This window comes from Carettochelys insculpta, chromosome 14 (genome assembly GCF_033958435.1).
Source record: "Carettochelys insculpta isolate YL-2023 chromosome 14, ASM3395843v1, whole genome shotgun sequence".
NCBI classification, from domain to species: Eukaryota; Metazoa; Chordata; order Testudines; family Carettochelyidae; genus Carettochelys; species Carettochelys insculpta.
In genome coordinates, this window is record NC_134150.1 from 10,312,266 (window position 1) to 10,330,780 (window position 18,515).

An 18,515-nucleotide genomic window follows, 5' to 3' on the forward strand; every position below is an offset into this window, starting at 1 on the left:
GCCTCCTGAAGGATCCTTCTCCCTGGCCCCCTGCCTGGTGTCCCCCTCCCCATGCGGGGGTGTGTGTCCTGAGCCGGGCGCATCTCAAGTAGGACTGCCCTGACAGTGATCTTGCTTACCCCAAACTGATGGCTGACAGACTGGAGGCAGTCTGGGGCATCCAGCTTCCAGATTGCAATTGCTACTCTCTTCCACAAAGGGAGCATGGGACGCATCCTTGTGTTGTGGTGCTGGAGGGCTGGGGTGAACCAGCAAAGGTCTGCCTGGTCATTCTAAAGTTTTGCAGCCACTGTTTGTCACCCCATTTGACAAACATGAAGCAGTCCCACCACTCGGTGCTGGTGGGGTACAGCCAGTGTTGTCAAATTGGCGGGGTCAGGGTCCACAGCAGTAGGCCCTGGCAGACGCCCTGCAGGAGGGAGCCTATGCGACTGGCCCTCCGGCCTGGATGAACTCCCCCTCCGGGAACTGCTGGGGAGGCCTGGTCACTGGTACAGCTCAGGTCCTGGCACAGGGTCTGTAGTTCTGTGGCAAACCTTGGAGCCTGGAGCACATGCAGGTTATGAGTGTTGGGAGGGGGCCTTTAAGGGAGCAGCTGGCTGCAGGCCCTGCAAGGCTTGGCAGCCATGCAACCCTGGCCATGGTGTTTCCTGGCTTGTTATTTCAAAATAGTGTCTGTGCTGTGTAGGCATTCCCTTTCAAAATGCTGGGCCACTCTTTGGAAATAGGGGATTGTGGTTTTGTTGGTGTAGACATGGAATTTCAAAGGCTGTTCTTTCGAAAAGTGCATTTTGAAAGAGGTCTTTTCAAAATTGCAGTGTAGTGTAGATGTAGCCTAAGGGTGAAAGTCATTGCCTCTGAATAAGGGCTTACCTCCACGTTCTCTCCTTTGCTCTGGAAAAAAAGAGCCAGAATTATGAGACTAGGTTCTAAAACTGCTGTATAATACCAAAGGAAGTTTCCCTCCATGCAGGCACTGTGAAAGTTAACCATCATATTTCCTTCTGAGGATGCCTGAGGGTACTGGGTTGCAGGACTGTGCAGGGTGGGAGGTGTATGCCAGGGCCAGGGCTGCAGTACATATTATTGTGATCCAAGGGCAGCTGTGGTAGGCTGCTGTAATTTAAGACAGATGCCCAGGAAGCCCCACCCAAGCTCCTTAGCCTAAGGTCAGGATGACTCCAGGATGGCTTTGAAGCCACTATAGCTTCCTGGTAAGTTCTCAGAATCTCATTCCAAATATTCCAGGCTACGTTTGATCCAATATCCATAGCAGTCAATAGAAAGTATTTGGTGGAGTAGCACTTACTGTGCCTTCATACAATTTGGGTGAGAGAGGGAGAATATCTTCACCTTTATCTCTGCCTGTGCAGATATATGGCCCCTTCTTTGGCCTACACCTCTCCCCTCACCCCAATAGCCTTCTACAGAACTCTATATGATACTGGCAAAAAGAGGTTCCTCAGGAAGCCACCTATGACTTTTGTGCCTGAGACTTTCACCTTGTAATAGTTACAATACCTGGTTTTCTTTCTCTGTACTGGCCCTGATGCTACTTTCTTGTGTTGCATAGCACCAAGCCTTCTCACTGATTTCACTGTGTACCATTTAACATAAGGGTAGCAGAATTTTACCTTTATTTACTTATTTACTTTGATTTCATCATCATCATCATCAATAACCAGGGGCTCAGCACCCATTGGTATCTAATGCCTCTCTCACTATTTCCTTCCATCTTTCCCTGTCCAGTGCAGAGTGTCTTACTTTCTGTAGACTAGCTCCTCACCAATCTACTATATCAACTATCCATTTTCTGTGGGGTCTGACTCTCCTGTTTGAACCATCCATTATGCCAAATACTAGGGTCTTGATTTTTTCTTCATTGTTCATTCTGCAAATATGCCCAAATAGTTGTAGCTTCCGTTTTATAACCTTCTGAAGCAGGTTCTCTTTCGGCTGTATCTTCCTATATAATTCCTCATTGGTGACTTTCTGCAGCCATCCTATTCTCAGAATCTTTCTGTGACAACTCCTTTTGAATGCCAATATTCTTCTTTTCGAATCTTTCGTTATCACCCATGTCTTGCATCTGTACGACATGCTGCTGAATACACACGTTTTCAAGACGCTCAGTTTGTTCTTAAGCTAATTGCTTTGATATTCCAAATCTTGTCCGTTGATTTACAATACACAAAAAAGGCTATACACCCACCTCAGTCATCTGATGCCTTTGTAATAGTGTTTAAAAATGCAGGGACTACTGTTCCTCTCAAAACCAAGAAATCATTAACAAAGCAGGAATCCTAGGCCAGCCAATACCCACCCTCCCCTCTCAGCCCCATCAAACCTTTCTGGGACCCCATCACTAAAAGCCAAAGTGAAAAGATACTGAACTTGAATCTCCTTCTGTGTGTTCCTTTCTGGTTCTCCTTCCATTCACACTGTAATTGCACTGACTTTGGTTGAATTAGTCCTAATCCGCTCCACTGTAACTGAGTGCAGAACTGGACTGTTTATGTAGCTTTCTGAGAATGGTACTTCTGTATGTTCACAATGTAGATCAGTTCAACATACACCTTATTCCATGCATGGTTTTCTTCCTGTTATATCTGACATGTTCCCTGGGTTTTCCCTCCAGTGTTATTTCATACAGTACTTAATTCTGTGCGATACATCAGAGACAGAATCTTCTCTTGTGTATACCGTCTGCAACACACTACTCTTGGAACCACTTGTGATTTCACACAAAAGCACCACTAATCTACAATAAATCTTATAAAATCAATAAAAATATGGGAAATATGTCATTTTTAAAGAAAAAAAACACGAGACATGACCATTAAGGGCATAGACATTCTAATACCTGTGTCTGGTTGAAACTGCAATTAAAAACAAGGCAATAATAAATCTAACTTCAGTCTCCTTTAATGCTTTTAACTTTCTTGAAAGTTCAAACTGGTATCCCAAAAATGTGCCAGGACTTTCACAATATATTTTATAGAGTCATAAATAAATGTGGCAATTAATCTAAGCTATATTTCTATCATATCTGATGACAATTTATTATGACATTCACTCATTCAGTGCACAAAAACTCTAATGCACTTAAAATCGGATTTCAAACCAAACGTTTTATGGGAAAATATTGTATTGATCATCCATTTAAAGATATCCTGGTGATGATTCATAACCTGCTGTAAAAAGGATCTTAGGAAGACATCAGAATGAATTTTGTTGAACAGTTTCTTCACAAAAATCAGGCCTACCATATCTATAGATCCCACTGTTCTGTATGTATTATTCACCTTTTAGTATTTCTGTATAGTGCCTTTGTTGCCCATCACAATTATGAGTTCCAGAAATAAAAGATTTACAATGAGAAATACATAGGTCTGATTTTCTGCTAATGTAAACTTGTATAAATCAATTGAAGTCCATGATAAATGATTCTCATTCCCTCTCCCCTTTCTTCCCACAAATGATAGAGGAGCTTATGAAATCGTATATTCCACTTTGGGAAGAGTACTGCCATTTAGAACATGCAAACTGAGAAGTCAAGCTTTTGGATTTGCTACTATATGCCCTGTAAGTTGGAAAAACTGGACCTAATAAAGGTAAGATTTTAAATAGCTTTCTTTGCTATTTATAACCTATTGTACTCAAAGTCACTGTGGCTTTGTCCACCCTACAGCAATCTTTTGAAAGAAGTCCTTCCAGAAGATCTCTTCTTCTTTCAGAAGAGTGCATCCACACACACAAAAGCAGATCAAAAGAGTGATCTGCTCTTTCGAAAGAGAACTTCCACACAGCCCCCACTCTTTTGAAAGAATGGGCCGGTGATCAAAAAATCAGGCACCATGAGGACTGCTCTTTCGAAAAAAGAGCCCCGTTGAATGTTAACATGTTTTCTTTCGAAAGAAGCTTTCAAAAGAAGGCACTCTTCCTGAAACGGGAGTGGAAGAGCACTTTCAAAAGGAATGCTGCGTTCTTTTGATTTAATTTCAAAAGGACACTTTTTGTGTGTAGATGCTTTGCTGGATATTTTGAAAGAGCCTCTTCTTTAGAAAAATATTTTGTAAGAACTTGCTAGTGTAGATGCAGCCTGTAGGAGCCAGAATGTTTCATTCTGCATTATCGTAAGTCTTTCTAAAGCAGAGAAATATGGATGAAAGCTACGTCATTACATCCTGTGACTTGAGGTAATTCAGTTATACTCTGTCAACATGAGACTGGTTTCCAGAAGAAAGCGAAGAGGATTCCAGGATGATGTCTTTGCTGAAAATTTGTTAATATCCCACATCCATGCTGTACAGAGCTACAGCTCAGTTGGTATGTAGCAGAGGTTTTTCTAACCTTCATCATGATCTTCTCAGTGGAATGCCTATTACAATCAGTTTTGGGTATGGATCAACGTACAAACTCTATCTCAAACTGGTGTTCAGATGCCGTAGTGAACATAAGGGCTGCGTCTACACGTGCACGCTACTTCGAAGTAGCGGCACCAACTTCGAAATAGCGCCCGTCACGTCTACACGCGTCGGGCGCTATTTCGAAGTTAACTTCGACGTTAGGCGGCGAGACGTCGAAGTCGCTAACCTCATGAGGAGATAGGAATAGCGCCCTACTTCGACATTCAACGTCGAAGTAGGGACAGTGTAGACGATCCGCGTCCCGCAACGTTGAAATTGGCGGGTCCTCCATGGTGGCCATCAGCTGGGGGGTTGAGAGACGCTCTTTCCAGCCCCTCAGCTCACTGGTAGCCGCGTGGAGCGGCCCCTTAAAGGTCCCCTCCCCCGCCCTGACTGCAGGAGGCTGAGGCAACGTGCAGGCTCCTGCCTGCACCCGCGGTGAGCCTGCACAGCCCTCAGCCCCTGACACCGGCCATGGCTGCCCAGCAGCCCCCCCAGCGCCCCCAGGGGACCCCCCCCAAGGGCAGCCAGAGCAGCCAGAGCAGCCAGAGGGCCACGCAGTCTGGGAAGCGGCAGTCGGGCCCCTCTTGGACGGAGGCCGAGATGCGGGACCTGCTGGGGCTCTGGAGCGAGGAGGAGGTGCTCCAGGTAATGGGGAGCAAGAGGCGGAACGCAGATGCGTTCACTCGGCTGGCCGACGGCCTGGCTGCCCAGGGTCACCCTGCCCGCACTCCTGACCACGTCCGCAGTAAGGTCAAGGAGCTGCGGCAGGGTTATGCCCGGGCCCGGGATGCGGCCAGCTGATCTGGGGCCGCCCCCGTCACTTGCCCCTTTTACAGGGAGCTCAGGGACATCCTGGGCTCCCGGCACACCTCCTCCCCTCCGGCCACCCTTGACACCTCGGCTGACGAGCCCGAGCAGGCCCTGCAGACGGACTCTGCCCTGGAGGCAAGCCCCGCACCCCGGGGGCCCCCCCCGGAGGCCATCCCCGGGACCTCGCGGCAGGAGGAGGAGGAGGAGGAGGAGGGGGGCTCCTCCTCCACAGAATCCAGCCTACAGATCCTCCTCCTGCCATCCCGGAGCAGCAGCAGGTACTCCGACCCCCGGGGATCTCCGGACCATGGGAGCGGACCCACAGGTAGGTACCCCTCTCTGGTGGACACCCCGGGGCTTGAGGGGCGGGGGGAACAGAGATGTGTCCAGGGCCCCCCACACGCTCACATGGCCATGGCCCCAAGGACACTAGGGCCATGGCCCTCACAGCACTGTAGCCATCAGCCCCTGCCCCCCGCCACCCTGCATGACAGTGCCATGCCCCATCCCCGGGCCAGGGGGGAGCTGAACCTCAAGGGGCCCCCGGGCGGAGGGGGTGGGACACCCCGCAGCAGCAGCATGTGATGGAGTGGGGGGATTGCCAAAGGGAGACTCAGGCTACATATGAGCCACCAGAGCCGAGGAGCTCCCAGGGCCAAAGGAGGATCCTGGCGCTACAGCTGGCAGGTGACACCTCTGCCCTGAGCAAACAGGAGGGAGGAGCCGAGCTGGCTTGGAATTGGGGGGCGAGGGCGGGGGCCACAGGTAGAGGCTAGGGGAAGGGAGAGCTGGTAGGCAGCCAGCCAGAGGAGGGGGAAAGCTGCATCCCAGAGGGGCCCCCCTTGGGGTCTTCTCCCCACGACGGGTTGGAAGGACTGTCTCTTCCGACAGCTGGTGCTGTCACTCCTGGCAGAAACTGGCCATCTGTGGCCTAAAAAAGCTCTCCTGCTCTCAGACCCTGCGGGGTGAAGTGAGAGTCGCTCCCACCAGGGGACGGGGTGCAGGGCAGGGGGACCCCTGAACCCCATCCATCACAGCAGCATCTCCTGGGGACGGGGATGGGGAACCTGCAGCACAGGGCGGGGGGGACAAAGGCCACGGCTCGGGGCCCACACTAACGCCTGTCTCCATTCTTCTTTCCCCCCTCCTCTCCTATGTCCTGCACCTGCACCATCCGAAGGACCGGAAGAGAGCGCCAGCGAGGCCTCGGTTGTCCCGGAGAGCCCTCCGGGACCCTCGCTCCAGGGCAGCCCCTCGGCCGAGGAACGACCGGCCCCGCGGAGGGCCCGACGGCGGACCCCGCGCCTCCTACTGGCGGCGGCCACGGACCCCCAGCTGCTGGCCATCCTCCGCCGGCAGCTGGAGGTGTCGGAGCAGCACCTCCGGCTGCAGGAGCAGGCGCTGGCCTGGCGCAGGGAGGCATGGGGGGCCTATATGAAGACCATCAACCGGCTGGTTGACTACCTGGCCCCCCATGCCGCGCCGGCCGAGCCACCGCCCACCATGCCCGCTCCTGCAGCCCCACCACCAGCTGCTCCAGCCGTCGCCGGGCCGTCCGCCGTCGCCCCACCACCTCCCCGCGAGGGCCACCGCGCCGAGGGACCCCTGGAGCCACCCGAGACTCGCCGGCGCCGCTACCTTCCGGTGGAGCCCGCTCCCACCCAGCCGCGGACCAGACTGCAGGCCCGGCGGAGCTCCCGGCCGGGCACGCCCAGTGCTGGGCTGTAGGGGCGAGGGGCCTGGGACGTGGCCCCCCCCCTTGTTGGACAGACTTTGGGGACTGCTTTATGTTACTGCCCCTGTTTGCCCCGTCCCCCCCTGTAAATAGTTCTCCCCGTTCTCCTCCCTGCTTTTCTTTTTTGTTGATGGCGCACAGTTCTCTGCTTTGTTGTTGTATATTGTTTTATTTGTGCACATCTTGCTTTTGTTGAACGTTTGTCCCTCCTTTTTGGTTTCTGTTTCACATATTTATTTATTTACAAAAAAAAAAAAAATTCGTTAAGACAAAAAAAACATTTACGTTCACCCACAAGTTCGTGCTGTCATTTCTCCTGGACAAGTGGGGGGGGGCGGTGGGGTGCTCCATGGTGTGGGCGTTGAGGCAGGAGTGTGGGGGAGGAAGGGGCGGGCAGTAGGGGGCCTGGGCAGAGTTCACCCCGCGGCCTGTTGCTTGAAGTGGGCCCGCAGGGCCTCCCGGACCCGGGTCCCCTCTGGGTCCACCTGCCGACTGGGGGCAGCAGGTGGCTGCACGTGTGCCCTGCCGGCCTCGGCGGCCCAGCCCTGAAGAAAGCTCTCCCCCTTGCTCTCCACGAGGTTGTGCAGGGCGCAGCAGGCACCCACAATCTGGGGGATGTTGTTGGGGCTGGCATCCAGGCGGGTCAGGAGACATCGCCAGCGTCCCTTGAGGCGGCCAAATGAGCGCTCCACCACCTGGCGCACATGGTTCAGGCGCTCGTTGAAGCGCTCCTGGCTGGCGGAGAGGTGGCCCGTGTAGGGGTGCATGAGCCACGGCCGGAGGGGGTATGCCGCATCCGCGAGGATGCAGAAGGGCATGGTGGTGTCCCCCAGAGGGATCTCCCGCTGGGGGATGTAGGTCCCCGCCTCCAGCCGGCGGCACAGGCCCGAGTTGCGGAAAACCCGGGCGTCGTGGGTGCTGCCAGGCCAGCCCACGTAAATGTCCTGGAACCGTCCCCGGCTGTCCACCAAAGCCTGCAGGACGACTGAATGGTAGCCCTTCCGATTGAGGTATCGGCCTCCACTGTGGTCCGGGGCGCGGATGGGGATGTGAGTCCCATCCAGAGCCCCGAAGCAGTTGGGGAAGCCCAGGGTGGCAAAGGCGGCGACAGTGGCATGTGGGTCCCCCAGCCTCACGAGCCTGTGCAGGAGCATGGAGTTGATGGCACGCACGACCTGCAGAGAAAGCACATGGGACAGCCCCAGTGAGGGGTGAGCAGGGTGTGCGTGGCCCTGCCCTGCCCTGGCCTGCCCTGGCCCCCCTGCCCTGGCCTGCCCTGCTCTGCCCTGCCCTGCCCTGCCCTGCCCTGCCCTGTCCTGGCCCCCCTGCCCTGCCCTGCCCTGCCCTGCTCTGCCCTGCCCTGCTCTGGCCCCCCTGCCCTGCCCTGCCCTGGCCCCCCTGCCCTGCCCTGCCCTGCTCTGCCCTGCCCTGCCCTGCTCTGGCCCCCCTGCCCTGGCCTGCCCTGGCCCCCCTGCCCTGCCCTGCCCTACCCTGGCCTGCTCTGGGCCCCCTGCCCTGGCCTGGCCTGCCCCTGTGGGTTCTCTTACCTCCATGAAGACAGCCCCGACGGTGGCCTTTCCGACACCAAACTGCTGCCCCACGGATCGGTAGCTGTCCGGAGTGGCCAGCTTCCGGACAGTGATGCCGACCCGTTTCTCCACAGGGAGGGCACGCCGCATGGCAGTGTCCCGGTGCCTGAGTGCGGGGGTGAGCCACTGGCACAGCTCCAGGAATGTCTGGCGGGTCATCCTGAAGTTCCGGAGCCAGTGGTCATCATCCCACTCCCCAAGCACCAGTCGCTCCCACCAGTCGGTGCTGGTGGGGTAGCTCCACAGCCGCCGGCGTGTGAGGCGGGGGGGGGCCGGGGTGCTGCAGGGGTAGGGGCTGAGCCCCGCTGCCCTGGGGGCATCTCCTCCCCTGGGGCAAGAAGGTGCTCAGCTGCCCCCAACATGGCATGAGCCAGGGCAAGCCCTGCTCCTGCCGGGAGGGCTGGGTGGACCTCTAGCTGCTGCTGCTGCTGCTGCTGCTGCTGGGGGTCCATGACTGCGGCGCTCGGGGTCTGTGTGCCTATATGGCTCCTCAGACCGCGTGCTGTGCAGGCTGAGTGTATGTGGGAGGGGCCCTTTAAGGGAGCGGCTAGCTGTTGCCCCGGAAGCGCTAGTCCGCCCGTTGACCCTGTCTGCAGCTGTGCCTGGCATCCCTATTTCGATGTGTGCTACTTTGACGTGTAGACGTTCCCTCGCTGCGCCTATTTTGATGTTGGGCTGAGCAACGTCGAAGTTGAACATCGACGTTGCCAGCCCTGGAGGACGTGTAGACGTTATTCATCGAAATAGACTATTTCGATGTTGGCTGCACGTGTAGACGTAGCCAAGCTGTGACAAAGAGAGCAGTAATAACAGGGAAAAGAAAATTGTAGTTATTCCTTCCAACAGCAGTATTTTTGGAATATTTCTGGGTTTTTTCCTAATGAACTTCTCTGCACTGTACCTCACTTGAATTCCCATTTGGTCTTCTAAACTAGTAACAGTAAAGCTATGGCTACACAGCAGTATTAATTCAGAATAAGCTATTCTGGAAGAGATTTTCCAGAATAGTTTATTTTGAAATACCATGTCTCCACAAAAAACTGTATCTACATGACCCCTCCCTTTTGGAAGAGGCATGCAAATATGATTGATCAGATATGCAAATGAGGCATGGATTTAAGTATCCCATACCTCATTTACATATTCCCACATGGTTTGGCTTCCAGAAGAGCCATTTCTGGAAGCCAAAGCAGCTGTGTGAACAAGGTTCCTTTGAAAGGAAACCTCCCTTTCAAAAGCATCCTTCTTCCTAATTTTTTTCTTCAAAAGGCGGGGTTTCCTTTTGAAGGAACCCTGTCCACGTGGCTGCTTTGGCTTCTGGAAATGGCTCTTCCGCAAGCCAGATCATGCAGAAATATGCAAAGGAGATGAGAGATATTTATATCTGTGCCTCATTTGCATTTCCAGTTGGCCGCAGTTGCATGTTCCTTTTGAAAGGGAGGCGCTGTGTACACACAGCTATAATGTATATCGAAATAGCACTCAGCTCTTTTGAAACAGAGCATCCACACTGGTAAGGTGCCTTGGGTAGGGCTAGATGCCCCATATTTTGAAATAGCCCCTAATCCCTATCTATACAGCCCGTTTCAAAGTATCTATTAGAGATAGGTACTATTCCTCATAGAATGAGGCTTACAAAATGGGAAATAAGCTGTCCACTATTTTGAAATTATTTTGAAATAGCGGTTTTTCTGTGTAGCTGCTTGGAAAAGTTCTTTGGAATAGCAGAGCCTCACAGCTTCCTTTCAGCTGAGTGGTTTGACCTGTGGCCATTCTCAATCTGTTGACACAGTCACAGTCCCAGAGTGCAGATTTCACAGGAGCACTTTGGCACTTGGTTGGATTAATGGCAATTGACTTTATATATCTTTCATGTTATGGCTAATTTTATAGTACCTTCTTGTTAACCCTTCCATGCCTACAATAATGTTTTAATAATTATTTTCCAAATCTCCCATTTTAGGGTCAAAAGCCCTGGCTTGTACTGCAAACAATGGGAGAGAGAAGAAGAAAACAACTAGTGAAGGAAAAAGCATTTGTTTTAAACATGATATAATTTATAAATCAATGTTAATAACATATTTAAAAGCTCTCACATTTGCCTTTAATGAGTTTCCATTTTTTCCGTTGATTTTAATTTTTAAAGTATTTTTCTTTACTGTTTTTTTCTATTTGTGTCCTTCCAGATTTCCTTTCCAACTCGAAGTTTATATCTGCAGTACTACAGCATGTTTCCATAGGATTGTTTTCCAGGAAACAAACTGCTGTCTCATGAAACAGATTCCAAAAAGCTGAAATAAGTGTTTAAAAAGCATTGAAATTACTGAAAAATTCAGGAAACGACATTAATTTTAATTAAAGGATTTAATTAAGCTACTTTACTGAATCGGTAGAATATATTTTACTTATTTTTTTAAAATATATCTCTGGGTAAAATGTTCAGATGTGCTTTAAGTGTTGTAGAACATAGTCTCAGTTTCATATGTGACTTAGTTATGTAGGAGCCTAAGGTGTGATCTACACCTAAAGCTAAGGCGATCTAGAGATGTTGCTCAGGGATGTAAAAAATTCACACCACTGAGAGATGTAGTTAGGTCACCCTGAACCTGGTGTAAATACCCCTACACTGACAAAAGAATTCTTCCATTGACAACTGCCTCCCAAGCAGATGGATTAACTTCAGCAATGGCAAAAAAATTTTATGGCATAATAAATGTTTAGCCAATGGTGGAGTAGCTATAGCTGTGCAGTTGTCATGCTTGTAGTATAGCCATATCTTGAGTCTCACTGAAATTCAATGAAACTTAGATTGCTGAGTCATGGAATGATGCTTCTGAAAAGTTAGCCGGTAAGGCTTAAACCAGCTCCTCAGAGGTGAATAGTAAATAAGCCAATATGAAGATAAAAAATGGGGTTAATCAACATTTTTCCTGTGTCCCTTGTAGAAATAGCTCACATGTATGCTTTGAAGGATTAAAACCATATTAGATCCCATATCCTGTACTGTAATCAAAACAATGAGATAGCACAAGTCTAAAATATCGGTCCTTGCATTCCTCAGATTCTGTTTGATTTCAGTGGGAGCTTTGGATATGCAAGGACTGGAATCTATAGATAAAGACAGAAAAGTGACTCCATTGGCATGATGCTAGGCTGACACATACCACATCTATTACTAGAGCTGAGCAAACAGGGGCAGGTCCTATGGATGTGGGTGTGGCAGCGTCACTGACAGTGTTGCTGGTCTGGTACCTCTACTAAAGGAAAGATAAGATTCCTAGGTGCTGTGCGATTATTGTATAGCCCTCTACAAGCCAGAACTCAGCTCTAGAGCATCCCCTCTTAATCAGTGAGTTTGGAGGCTGATGGAAGATCTGCAGAAAGAGGGGTCTTCTCTCTTATCTAAAGAGCTGCAAAGAGGAACTAACCTGCAGTGCACAGCAAGTCTTATTGGCTTTCAAAACCAACAACCTTTTCCCCGTATATTCTTGAAACTTGTCTACTGGCTTTTTATCTATTCATAGAATCATAGAATTCTAGGGCTGGAAGAGACCTCAGGAGGTCATTGTGTCCAGCCCCCTGTCCCAAGCAGGATCAACCCTAACTAATTCACCCCGGCCAAAACTTTGTCAAGTCAGGACTTAAAAACCTCTAGGGATGGAGGTTCCACAGTCTCTCTAGGTAACGCATTCCAGTGCTTTGCCAGCCTCTTGGTGAAATAGTTTTTCCTAATAGCTAACCTACACCTCCTGCTCTGTAACTTGAGATCATTGCACCTTGTTCTGCCATCCATCCCTACTGAGAACAGCCTCTCTCCATCCACTTTAGATCTCCCTCTTCAGGAAGTTGAAGTCTGCTATCAAATTGTCCCTCACTCTTCTTTTCTGGGAACTAAATAAGCTCAAATCCTGCAGCCTCTCCTCATTTTCATTGCCTTCTGCTGGACTCTCCTGATAGCATCCACATCTTTTCTATATTGTGGGGCCAAGAACTGGACACAGTACTCCAGATGTGTCCTGACCAGTGCCAAATAAAGGGGAATAAGAACTTCTCTAGATCTGCTGGAAATGCTCCTCCTAATGCACCCTAATATTCCATTAGACTTCTTGGCTACAAGGGCACACTGTTGACTCATATCCAGCCTCTCATCCACTGTATTCTCGAAGTCCTTTTCTGCTGCACTGCTACTTAGCCAGTGAGTTAGTTATTTGAGATGGTTTCATGAGCTAAATTATTTTTTTTTTGTTCCTTTATCGAATGAGCCGTGCAAACACTTCTGACACAAGTACAAATATCCTCCTGCCATGATGTAAAATCTGGTTTCCACATATATCTACAACTTCCGGTAGTTAATTTCATGAACATTTATGCCAAAGACACTCAGGCTATGTCTACGCTTGCCCGCAGCTTTGAAGGCAGCATGGTAATCAGGCTGATGGTAGATTACTAATGAATTGCTGTGGTGAATACGCACTTCATTAGGCTAATTTTCCCCTGCAGCAACTTCGAAGCGTCAAACTTCTAAGTGCTGGCTTGCATGTAGCTTTGGGCACTTCAAAGTGCCTGCACCACTTCAAAGTGCCTTTGCTGTTGAAAACACGTATGGACAAAACCTCGTAATCCCCTTAACTGCTTTCAAAAATGTCAAAATCCCACTCAAAGGGTGCGGCTACATTACCCTTATATTTCTAAAGCTACATCTACACGTGTATGCTACATCGCAATAGCTTATTTCGATGTAGCGACATCGAAATAAGCTATTTCGATGAATAACGTCTACACGTCCTCCGGGGCTGGTGCCGTCGACATTCAACGTCGACGTTGGGCAGCACCACATCGAAGTAGGTGCTGCAGGGGAGCGTCTACACGCCAAAGCAGCACACATCGAAATAAGGGTGCCAGGAACAGCTGCAGACAGGGTCACAGGGCGGACTAGCACTTCTGGGGCAACAGCTAGCCGCTCCCTTAAAGGGCCCTTCCCAGACACATTCAGCCTGCACAGCACATGGTTTGCAGAGCCATAGGAACGCACACCTCGGTGACGCAGTCATGGACCCCCAGCAGCAGCAGCAGCAGCAGCAGCAGCAGTCAGAGGTCCACTCAGCCACCCCTGCAGGAGCAGTGCTCGCCCTGCTCAATGACATGCAGGAGGCAGCTGATCACCTTTTAGTCACAGAAGAGGAGCTGCCCCCAGGGGAGGAGGAAGCAACCCCAGACCCTGCTGCCCTCCGCCCCCGCACCCGCCACACACGCCGCGGGCTGTGGAGCTACCCCACGAGCACCGACTGGTGGGAGCGGCTGGTGCTCGGAGAGTGGGACGATGACCGCTGGCTCCAGAACTTTCGTATGAGCCGGCAGACATTTCTGGAGGTCTGCCAGTGGCTCACCCCTGCACTGAGGCACCAGGACACCACCATGCAGTGTGCCCTCAGCGTGGAGTAATGGGTCGGCATCGCTGTCTGGAAGCTGGCCACTCCAGACAGCTACCGATCCGTGTGCAGCAGTTTGGCATCGGCAAGGCCACCGTCGGGGCTGTCCTCATGGAGGTAAGAGGACCCACGGGGAGGGGGAGGCAGCCCTGGGGGTGGAGGGGAGGGGAGCCCTGGGGGTGGAGGGCCAGACACACCCTGCACACCCCTCATTGGTGCTCTCCCATGTCCTTCCCCTGCAGGTCGTCCGTGCCATCAACGCCCTGCTCCTCCACAGGCTCGTGTGGCTTGGGGACCCGGATGCCGCCATCGCAGGGTTTGCCACCCTGGGCTTCCCAAATTGCTTCAGGGCTCTGGATGGGACCCATATCCCCATCCGAGCTCCGGAGCACAGCAGAGGACGCTTCCTGAACAGGAAGGGCTACCATTTGGTGGTCCTCCAGGCCTTGGTGGACAGCCGGGGCCGCTTCCTGGACATTTATGTTGGCTGGCTTGGCAGCACCCACGACGCCTGGGTATTCAGGAATTCGGGCCTGTGCCACCGGCTGGAGGTGGGGACCTACATCCCCCAGCGGGAGATCCCTGTGGGGGACACTGAGATGCCCCTCTGCGTCGTCGCAGATGCGGTGTACCCCCTCCGGCCTTGGCTCATGCACCCTTACACGGGCCATCTCACAGCCAGCCAGGAGTGCTTCAACACGCATCTGAACCACGCGCACCAGGTGGTTGAGCACACATTTGGCCGCCTCAAAGGGCACTGGAGGTGTCTCCTCACCCGCCTTGATGCGGGCCCCACCTACATCCCCCAGATTGTGGGCGCGTACAGAGCACTCCACAACCTGGTGGAGAGCAAGGGGGAGCCCTTCTTTCAGGGCTGGGCTGTGGAGGCTGGCAGGGCTGACGTGCAGCCACCTGCTGCCCCCAGTCGCCAGGTGGACCCCGAGAGGATCCGGGTCCAGGAGGCCTTGCGGGCCCATTTCGACCAGGCCACGGGATGAACGCTGGCAGGCCCCCCACTGCACTCCCTTCTTTTATTATATTAGTACTACAAATATATTATATATTATTATATGATAAGCAAACAGTGGAACGCAAGGAAGGGGAGAACTATTTACATGGGGGGCAGGTATAATAAAATAATGGGTCTAATACAAACTATATACAACATAAAGGGGATATGTACAAAGGGGGAGGGGGAGCCACGTCCTGGGCCCCGCGCCTCCTAACGTCCAGCACTGGGGGTTGGCGGATGTGACCCTCGCCTCGGCCTCAGCCCTGGCCGAGGCTGGCTGGGGGCCGGGCGAACCGGCAGATATGGCCGGCGGGTGTCAGCAGGCCCCAGGTCCCCCTCAGCGGAAGGCCCCGCAATGGTGGGTGGCGGTGGGATGGCAGGTGAAGCAGTGGGTGGAACGGCGGGTGGATTGGGCAGAGCGGCGGCCGGCGCGGCATGGGGGGCCAGGTAGTCCGCGATACACTCAAAAGTGCGTATAAAGGCCCCCCATGCCTCCTGGCGCCAGGCCAGTGCCTGCTCCTGCAGTTGGAGGCAGTGCTCGTCCACCCGCAGGCGCTGCTCCGAGACCTCCAGCTGCCACCGGAGGATCGCCAGCGGCTGGGGGTCTGTTGCCATCCGGTGGTGGTGCTGGGTCCGTTGCCGTCCGGTGGTTGGTGCTCCGCCAAGGGGAGGAGGTGTGCCGGGGGCCCAGGATTTCCCTGAGCTCCCTGTAAAAGGGGCAAGTGGCGGGGGCAGCCCCAGATCGGCTGGCCGCATCCCGGGCCTGGGCGTAACCCTGCCACAGCTCCTTGACCTTACTCCTGACATGGTCAGGAGTGCGGGCAGGGTGACCCCGGGCAGCCAGGCCCTCGGCCAGCTGAGCGAACGCATCCGCGTTCCGCCTCTTGCTCCCCATTACCTGGAGCACCTCCTCCTCACTCCAGAGCCCCAGCAGGTCCCGGATCTTGGCTTCTGTCCAGGAGGGGCCCCGCTGCCTCTTCCCCAGCTGGCTGCCAGGGGGCGCTTGGGGGCCCTGGGGGCGCTTGGGGGGCTGGCGGGTTGCCATCGCAGTGCGGGGGTGTCTCTAGGCTGCAGGGAGGCGTGCAGGCTGGCTGCGTGGCTGTGCTGCTGCCTGCATGCTCTCTCAGCTTCCTGCACAGGAATGCAGGGGGCGGGGAGCTTTTAGGGGCCGCTGCATGCAGCGACCATAGAGCTCAGGGGCTGGAGAGAGCGTCTTTCAATCCCTCAGCTGATGGCTGCCATGGCGGACCCCGCTATTTCGATGTTGCGGGATGCGGATCGGCTACACGAGCCCTACTTTGATGTTCAACGTCGAAGTAGGGCGCTATTCCCATCTCCTCATGAGGATAGCGACTTTGACGTCTTGCTGCCTTACATCGATGTCAACTTCGAAATAGCGCTCACCATGTGTAGATGTGGCGGGAGCTATTTTGAAGTTGGCGCGGCTACTTCGAAGTAGCCAGCACGTGTAGACATGGCTTAAATGAGTTTTGAAATCCCTCTTCCCATCCTATTTCAGGAAGAGTGGCCCCTTTCGAAAATGAATTTGAAAGAAGGCATGTGTAGACCCTCCCGGCCTGCTCTTTCGAAAGAGTGGGTCTCCCATGTCTGTGGCTGCGGGGAGCACAGAGACACTCTTGCCAGCTCCAGCAGGGCTTTATGGTGTCTGGGTCCAGCCACTCTTAAAGTTGCAAGGACCCAGAAACCCCGTGCAGGAAGCTGAGAGTGTGCTGGCAGCCTCAGGAACAGGAGCTCTGTCAGGCACACCCAGCAGCAGCTCCCACACACCAGCCAAGCAGCCCACCAGCTGGATGGTGAACAAGCAAGAGACCTGGGACCTCCAGGAGCCCCACTCTTCCCAGCCAGATGGGTTGCCAGAGGCCAGCCAGGGCCAGAAAAGGAGGGGCCCCTCATGCACGGAGGGAGTAAAAGACGTATTCAGCCTCTGAGGGATGAGGGCATGCTGCAGCACAGCACCGGCCGGCCCAGGAAAACCGTGGTCCCAGGATCTCCGGAAACATGGCTACCCCTTCTGCACAGCTGATTAGGTGTGATCCAAGGTAAAGGAGCCTACAGTTGGGCCAGGGATTGGGCCAGGTGATCAGGGGTGGAGGCAGCCCCGAAGTGCCCATACTGTAGGGAGCTACACCGACTCCTGGGCCCAAAGGATGCTCCTGAACAGGTGGCCATCACTGACACTGCTGGCCCTGAGACTGACCCCTAGTTGAGATGCAGGACCAGCCGGAACCATCAGGCCAGACCAGGGTGGAGGAGCTAGAGAATGCCTTAGAGGGGAAGGGCCCTCTGATCATCACCATCACTTCCACCTCCTCCAGCCAGGCCCCCATGAGCCACTTCTCCCCAGATCTGTTCTCCAGAGACCCAGGTAGATAACTGGCCACCTGGGAAACCTGGGCTGGGGGGGCACCCTTCCCTGTATCCCATGGCTGTGTCACAGGCCCAGTGTGTGGCACCCAGCACCTATGCCCATGGACAGCACCACAACTCTCCTGACTGGGAAGGGAGGCAGGGGGTGGACTGCATCCAGAAGGCACCCCATAGATGTGGCCTCAATGGCCACGTGGGAACTCCCTCGGGGGCTGGGTGAGTGGATGATGCGTTGGGGGACAGCTTGTGAGGGCTGAGGTGGGGCTCCTGGGGCCAGATGGCAGCACTGAGGGGTCGCCTCTCTCTCCACTTGTGTCTCCTCAGAGTCGTCCTCCGAGGGCCAAGGCAGTCCCATCCCACCCTCTGAGGGAGTCGGGGAACCCCCATCCCCACCACCAAGGCCTGTGCTCACCCAGCCCCAGAAGGCCTGCCGCTGCCGCTACCACCGCCATGACCAGGACAAAGCCACAGACACCCACACTGCTGCCATCTGGGAGCGAACAGCTGTCCTCCAGCAGTGGCTCCACATGGAGCAGGAAGACAGGGCCTGGCAGCTGGAGATCTGGAGTGAGGCAGCTGTGGCAGTGTAGTGGCAGGCACCTTGCGTGCCCAGAGCTGGAGAGCCCTGCTGCCCACCCCTGCTGCCCTCACTGCTCTTACCTCTGCTACCCTCCCCAGTGGCTGAACTGACTGCCTTGATCCTGGCCAACCTCTCCCCAGCTGCCTGGCTCACACTGGCTTGGTGGCTTGTCGCCAGTGCAGGCCAGGGTGAGCCTGTCCCCCACTGAGGCATTGCCAGCACCCCTGCCTGGCCCTATCTCCCTGTAGTCCCTGCCCCATACCAGCCCCAATGGGACCCCAGGACTTGGGGTGTCAGGGACCCCCACACCTTCAGAGGGTCCCAGCCTTCCACCTTGGTGGAAGAATAGGCCCTCCCTTGCCTATGGCCCCCCTCTGAGTTGCTTGCCTCCCTCCTGTTTGAATATAGTTCTCCTCTGTTTGCCCCTGTTCATAGCCCCCAGTTAGAACAACCAGACACACAGCTACTGGTTACTGTAAATTGCTTTTTATTTGCATGTTGGTTTGAGTTCCATTAGGTGTGTTCAGCTGTGTCTGAAGAGGTTGTTTTGTGCACCCCGG